Raw genomic sequence first — 7,993 nt, forward strand, 5'->3', positions numbered from 1 at the left:
ATTATGGTTCAACATCATTATGGTGAACTGCCATTCGAGATTTCCATATACTATGCAGGGCCAGCAACATCAAAAGATCATACGGGACGCCGCCGTAGTTTTTAACGCCCAAGAACCTGATTCCATGGCTATCCAACGGGAAATCCCTTTTTAGTGTTCTCCGCAAAACGTCCCACAGGAACACCCCGTCCCAACAGTCTATGAAGGCGTGCTCTACTGTTTCTGGCTGCTTACAAACCACGCAGTCAGGGCCCCAGGGAACAAACAAACCTTTTTGGATCATCCAAGTTTTAACAAATAATACTCCCGCGTGTAATTTGAAGAAAAAAGACTTCACATAAGGCAGGACAATCATTTTTTCCACACACTTACATAAATCTTGTCCTGGCCCTGCGCTGTATAGGGATGTGTAGAAAGGAGTCGACAAAGTCGTGTCAAGGTTTCTATACAGATTTTTTCTATGCACGCTAGCCAGATACTCGAAAGAAAACCGTGAGAATAGAGAGTTTTAGCATAGCGGCTCCCGTACGCTACTCTAAGGTTAGCGGGTAGCGGGACCGGACTGCGCATGCGCGCGCGGGGAGTGCGAGGACGTTGCCCCTCAGCGGAGGGAAAGAGCGGGCATGGCGAAGGCAGGCCGCGCGGAACTAATCCACCCCACCGTGACGAATTTGCTCTCCCCAGTCGCGGACGGAGCACGCTATGCTAAAACTCTCTAATACAAATCTTGCCTCAAGTACAACCTCACGTAGCTTTCACGTAAGTGTTCAGATATGTTGATGATTTTATTGTGTTTGTGTTTGTGTTTTGTTTGTGTAAGTGTTTCAGATATGTTGATGATTTTATTGTGTTTGTGGATGTGGGCAGCCTTCAGGATAGACGGGGAGTGATTGACAGTGTTTTAGATGTGTTTAGGACGTGTTCAAAAGGCTTAAAGTTCACTTTTGAGGAACCTGAGAACGGAACCATTCAGTTTCTGGATGTGAAGCTTTGTTTTACGGAGTGGCACATATGCTGGATGTACCAACCGCGCTCAAAAAAGCAGATTTTGAATTACGCTTCGGCCCACTCCAAGGTGGTTAAGCGCGGCATAGCGGCGAACTGCCTGCGCGGTGCCCTCCAGAAGTCGTGCGCTCACAAGGTATCTGGTAGTGTGCAAGCTCAAGTGGCTCGTCTGACGCAAGCGGGCTTCCCTTTGGAGTTGGTGGCTTCGGTCGCAGAAAGCCTCATCAAGGAGGTTAAAGCCGGTAAGGGCCCTTTAAGGGAAGAAGACGCCAACCGGGAGAGGTTGCGACGCGTAGCCGTGCCATACGTACATCAGCTCACGCACCGCCTCAAAAAAGTGGGGAAAAAATGCGGCGTGGAAGTACTGGCCACCGCGCCTGGCAAGCTGATGAGGATGTGCCCCGCAGTAAACGAGAAGCCACGCCAAGCTTGCACCAAAAAACATGGCACCAGGTTTGTAACCTGCAAAGAAGGTGTCATCTACCGCATTCCGCTGTCCTGTGGCAAATGCTACGTGGGACAGACGGGGCGGTGTTTAAACGACAGGCTGAGAGAGCACCGTGCAGCAGTTTCGTCGCTTGCGGCGGGAGGCCATCTGGCCGATCATTGCAGGCGGTGCCCTGATTGTACGCCGGCGTTCGATAAAACACGTGTTGTAGGATCTGGACGTGACCAAACTAGTCGCGAGATTAACGAGGCATTTCAGATCTACAGGGAAGGAGTTAATTGTGTCAGCACCCCTTCAATCACTCTTACAGATAAGGAGATATGCTACCTACGAGGGCGCATGTGTGACACATAGGTTGGCGTGTGTGGGGATGTGTAGAGGCAGGTCGTGGTGATATGTTATCTTTCTTTGTTTCACGGACGCTATGTAAAATTTCAGTTGTAGTCTAGCGAGTGTCCTGTGTACTTCTTCTTCGTCCGCGTCTATTTTTCGCTAGTAAAATGCACTCACGTAGCTATCCATGAATGCCACCATCCCGAACACAAGAAGTAACAACGAATTAGGGCAAAGCTCTACCCAGGTGCACTTGACACACGGTGCGCTTTCTTTCTTTCGAGGTTTTGAGGGGGTGGTATCGCACATCACGCAGAAAAAGAAAGCGGTTCACTACCTGTCGCAGAAAAAGGTGCGCCAGAGAAAGTCCCCCACAGCGCACTCGTCTAAACATCTTGGTTCGGCTTGTGCGCTCCCAAGTGGAACACCGAATAAAAACAGCAAACACCCTGTGCAATCTTTGCACATTGGCACGCGAGCAATGTACAACCTGCATCACGTGCCAGAGTTTTGACACAAAGAACAGATTACACACAGTCGCTCGCGCGAGCACGGACAACTGCTTTCCTCCTCACTTATCCGCTTAATCACGGAAAAGCAATGTCGTCTGCATAAGCGTGCACACGAACTTCGCAGGACTGTAATGAAAACCCACTGATTTTCTAATTTTTAAAGGAGCCATGAAGAGAAAATGCAAGTTGGTTTTATTCGAAAGATTTCGTGTTTTATAGTGCCCCCAGCGTTTGTCCGGATACAAACGGGGCTTTATTCACTGAGAAATTAAACAATTTAGGTTAAAATTTTGATTAATGGCCAGGATTTCGGGACACGGCGTCGAGTTTCGAAAAACTGACACCACGTGGCGTCGCGACCTGAAGACACAATTCCTTCTCTCTTGTTCTCTCCCCCGCGGTGCGAGAAGCAGGGCCTTCACACAGGGTCTAGCCGCTCGCGACGGTTTCCCAAACAGGCCAGCTTTTCGCCTTTGAAATTCGCCGAACCAGGAAGGAAAAAAAAAAAAAAAAAAAACAAGAGGGGAGCCCTCACAAAACGACCCCGCATGGGCTGCGGTTCCCCCGTGTGTAGACTGCCTCGATGCGCCCCCGCTCTGCGGGCGCGCATCGAGGCACCCTACCCGTGTGGACGGGGAGGGCTCGCCCCGCTCGGACGCCTGCTTTTTTCGTGGCGCTCGTGCTGCATTTCTCACTCGAAGGAAAGAGCCCGGTAAAATTTTCTTTCGACTTGTGAAACAATGTGCGTTAGTACGTATCGAGCAGGCTCGGGTCAACTGCAGCGTCGCTAATGAGTCAACTTTTGCCAGTGTCGTCTTGTCTGCTACGGACGCATCGTCTGCTCACCGCGCCGCTCGACCAGCCCGGTGTCCTGGCTATTTCACGGAATGAAACGTGTTGTTGGGGGACGTCGGTTCCGAAAGCCTTTCAGGTCCCATGGGTCACCTTTTCGACATTAAGGGGTCATCTGTTCAATTTGTCACAGGGCATTTTTATTTCCTTCCGCTTGCATGATACTTGTTCGCACTTGGCACATCCCGAACTTTTTTTTTTTTTGCTGTTGAACAACTTGCACAAATTGTGTTGGTACATTGATTCGTACATTAGAATTAATCAGGTGTCTGATATGTGGGCGTCTTTTGAAGACGCATGCAATTAAACGAAACGAGCTTTTCTTTTTCTGCTCGCTTTTAATTTCTACGCGCGAACATTCACACCCGAATTCTGGAAAATAATTTTTCCTATGCTAATATCTGCATTGACAAATAATTTGCAGCACAAAAACATTTTGCGTTATTGTTGCAAAGCACAAGCGGTAGAGCAAGATCATAATCTATTATTTCGGGGTTCATAAAAAACCAAAAATCAAATGCCTCAACCCTTACCTACTTTGCGTTAAGGTTGAGGTGCAAGTATACTAACATTATGAGTAACGGAAAACAAAGAAATACGCAATTAACGCGACAGTGCCAAAACAAGCAGATGAGCATATGCAAGTCTTCGGCAAGTAAAAGAAAAACACGTTATGAATGTTTTCTATTGCGTGGGACGCGTCCGCTCAACGGGCTTTCCGGTGCCTCCAAAGCTAAAAAAGACGCACGCCGGCCCGACGAGAACGCTTCTGAAAAGAGCACGTGCTGGATCGACTTGCACGCGCTAGCCCCTGAGGCAGCTTTGCTCAAGAAGAGAAAGGTGCTACTGATTGCGGGTAGGTTCTTCTTTTCTTTTAGACGTACACTAAAATATTTTAATACTCCCCGCCCCAACCACCGGCTAGTGTGCGACATGATCAGTGAACAATATTCTTGGACTAGCGCTCTTACGTGAAACGCCCTGTCCGTCATACTACCTGAAATGGGGTATGCTATACGTTCCCCGGGTATGTGCCGAGTCATAGACACGAGGAGAAGATAAGAAATTGGCTGCGTATCTGGTTGCTTCGCTGCAAATGTATACCATAGCCTTCGGCCGCCCCCGCCTCGTAACATCCTCCCCTCTCCCCCTCACGCTGTTCTTCTCCCCCTGCCTCCCCCATAATTAATGCAATTGAAGTTTGATGAATTAGATTCAATTTTCCCTCGTTTTCTTGGTTCGCGCGCCACCTGTTGGGACCTTTTCTTTCAATTGTTCTTGGAACAGCGCCTCAAAAACCTCACCCCGCCTGGGTTCCTGGCTTCTCTACCTACGCTTCCAAGAGCTGCTGAGGTATTCGTGAACAAGTGCCACTCCCTAACCAAAGCTGATCTGCACCACCTCATTTGGTTTTGCCCCAAATTAACTCGCTATAGAAATTTCTCTGCCCCCACCAACGATCCCGCGATAGCCATAGACCCTCACTCAGTGGGCACTCCCATCCTTCACAAGATTGCTGTATTCGCAGTCACAAGCGGTCTAGCACGAGCTGTATAGAACGGCCGGTCTGCTCCCCTTCCTTACCCATTCCTTTGATCCTATTCCCCCAACAGGCCTAGGGCCAGCCTTGCCCCAAATAAAGGTTTCTCTCTCTCACTCTTGAGGAGACATCTTTCTTTTATTATATTTACTTCTATCTGGCCTGTTTTTGACACCGTCTTTTACCGCATTTTTATTAAAAACAATCGCACGTCTATTTTTGAATAAAAGAACGCTGCTGCGGCCAGTTATGCACTAATGTTTTGCCTCAATTATGCCTAATGCTTTTTTAAAGACGATAGTCTTTCTTGGGCTACTTAAACGCGATTGATTGATTGATATATCTTTATTTGGCGAGCATGAAGCGCAGATGTTAGGGCGCCCGCCCGGTGGACGGCACCGATTCAGCCACCGGTTCAAAAGTTATAAATATTATTAAACAAGACGCTTATATACGCAAAACCGTTCCAAACTTCTAAAACTGCCAAGATTTGTCATACATGTCCCAATAATATGGCGCGAAGGAAACCCCAGGTACATTTGAGGCAAAATGTAAGCACATAACCGGGATTACGCGCGTTCTTTTAAATAAGCATAGACATGGCCTTGGTTTTCACGATAGCAATTTAAAAAAGAGGCGTTAAAACAATGGTTTGACCAAAAAATACGAAAAGAAGCTGGCGCCCGAGCCTCGAGCTCGAGCGCAACCCTACGCCGAACAGTAGCAAAGGTTCCAACAGATGGCGTGCGAGCTCTGCAGCGCGGGAAAGTGGATTTAATTTAGCTAACCTCCATCGCGTCAGACGCGCGAGGAGTGAGAGAGGGGGGGGGGGGGAGAATGTATGAGACGGCAGGGGCTGCAGAAGACTATCGCCTTTCGACGACATTTGCAGCGAAGCGAGCAGATACGCGGCCAAGTTTTTCTTCTGAACAATATTGACACATAGAAATATATGCACTCCGCCAGGTTCAGTAGCTTGGGACGGTTTTGCCTATATATACTCCTTGTTCCAGCATTGTTTCATGTTTGGCCCAGCGGCTGAATTGAGTGACAGATGGACAGATAGACAGACAGAAAAGAAAAAAGGACGATTGAGAGTGCACGTTCGGCAACTGGACACTAATGCTTTCTCAATCACTGTATCATAAAAAAGTGCTTAGGTGTCCTCGGAATTTACACCTAGGAAAGAGAGCTGCAATTATTGTGTGTGGCACCGAAGTGTGCACAGAAAAGGCACAGTTCAGAAGCTTGGTGCGCAAGCTTAGCAATAGACGTCTTTTTTTGGAAGTGCCTACGTTCAGTGAGCCAGTTTTATTTGTTACAAGTCTTAATGAAAACCGTTTCTTCAGCTCATTTACACAAAGTTTCATGAACGACAGCATAAAGCTTTAAGAGCTGCATAATTTGTCCCTTTCGACGTCAGTGTAACATTATATGTGCCGTAACATCGTTAAATATCTCTTTTTGCGCAGATGCAAGGCGCCACACAAGGCGGCAAGAAGCTGCTCTTTTTGTGACTTTCTGAACCCTCGCCCGCGCCCCTAGAAAAAAATAAGATACATAATAATTGGTATTGCCTAAAGGAGTTATTAAATAAAGCTCTAAAAAATCTCAAATTCTGACCGAAAACTTTCAAAGTATAAACACAAACGATGCAATCAGTGCGCAGACAGTCATCCATAACCTAATACCTACGCAAATAATAAGTTGCCGAAAGTTTCACACAAATAAGCACACAAATCCGTTCGCAGAAAAGTTGGCGTACGAAAATGTCGGTGCACCGGAATGCTTGCACCGTAACATCCCGCATTGAAATGTTCCAGTACATCGAAATGTCCTAGACCCGTCTAAAATGGGCCGTTCATAGGCGTCTAAATAGTAGTAACTTGGAATCCCAAACATCAATGCTCAACATTGGGGTTAATTTCAGGTGCAGCACTACCATTGCGTTCGTATAATTCACGACACTTTAACTGTAACAGTGTGCTGTAAATGTATAATTGCTTCCATTTCGGTTAAGCGCCATTGACTTTTTCACGTATATGCATGCTTCTTACGGCGTCGTTTATACTTTTTATAACCGTTTTTAACGCATATCAGTTTTTAACTGGTGCTGTTCTGATGGAAGCGCCTTGGAAGCAGTGGAGCGCGGCCACAATTTTAATATTTACAATGAACAAAATATCAAACACATTCTCTAGAGCGCACACAAGAATGAGAAAATTCGCAAAGCTTAAAGGCAACAAATATTGAACAAAAAGCTGCGGGAAAAAAACTGCGAAACTACGGCAATATACTGGGAATTTTTCAAAAGGATGAAAAACAATTAATTAAACTTGAACACACCTCTAATTAATATATTCCCTCTGGTAAAAAGCGTTTAAATAGCATTGGGATGAATGGTACATAAATTGAATAAAATAACAATTTAAACGAAAAAAACCAACGAACATTGGTGAATGTATAAACCGGCATTCGAGAAAACGATTTTTGATAAAACGGACGCCGCTTCGATATAATAGCGTTAAAAAAGCGGCGCTCGTTCAGCTCTTGGCAACCCCCCTTGCGCCATAATTTCAGTCTCAGAAACTTGAAGAAAGTGCTTTATTTTTATTTATTTACTATTTATTTCATACTTCCAGCCTGAGTGCCAGGCCTTAGGCATGTGTGGGAATAGATATATACAGTAACAAGGACGGCATGATTACCTGTATACATAAGAAAAACACAATACAGCAAAAGAAAAGAAAACGCTAAACAGATTACAAATACATTCATACTAATCCGTATGTAAAAAAAGACAAAATGGCATACCTGCGCGCAAACATATACGTTTTACACCATTTAACGCATCACTGCAGGAAACCGTGCGGATAACTTATTTTCACATTTGACACCGTACTAACATAGCGTTATTTGCCACCTCAGAAAAAAGAAAGAAAACGAAGAAGCAAAAACTGTACACAGTAGCGCGTGTGGACACGTCGTAGGTCCTTCAGGCACAGTTCTTGTGCTGGAAAGTCTCCCCCCCCCCTCCCCCCCCTCCCCCCCCCCCCCCCCCCCGCGCGAAAAAACCAGGGGAGCACGCTTTGTTTGCTCTGCGCAAACTAAAAATGAGGAGGGGGGACAGTCAAGTCAGCCAAACCTTTTCAGTGGCAGCAATTATCTCCGCCACTTCCTTGGGATAAACCAGGGGAGCAGGCCTTGTTCGTCCTCGTGCACACTACCGACTGCCTCTTTGTTACTCTCAGCGACAACAGATGGGAACCCTCCCTGGTTCCGCTGAGGAGAGGCGAGTGTTCG

The sequence above is a fragment of the Haemaphysalis longicornis genome, unplaced genomic scaffold, assembly GCF_048455015.1.
Source record: "Haemaphysalis longicornis isolate Haplotype H1 unplaced genomic scaffold, Haemaphysalis longicornis Haplotype H1 scaffold_5, whole genome shotgun sequence".
NCBI classification, from domain to species: Eukaryota; Metazoa; Arthropoda; class Arachnida; order Ixodida; family Ixodidae; genus Haemaphysalis; species Haemaphysalis longicornis.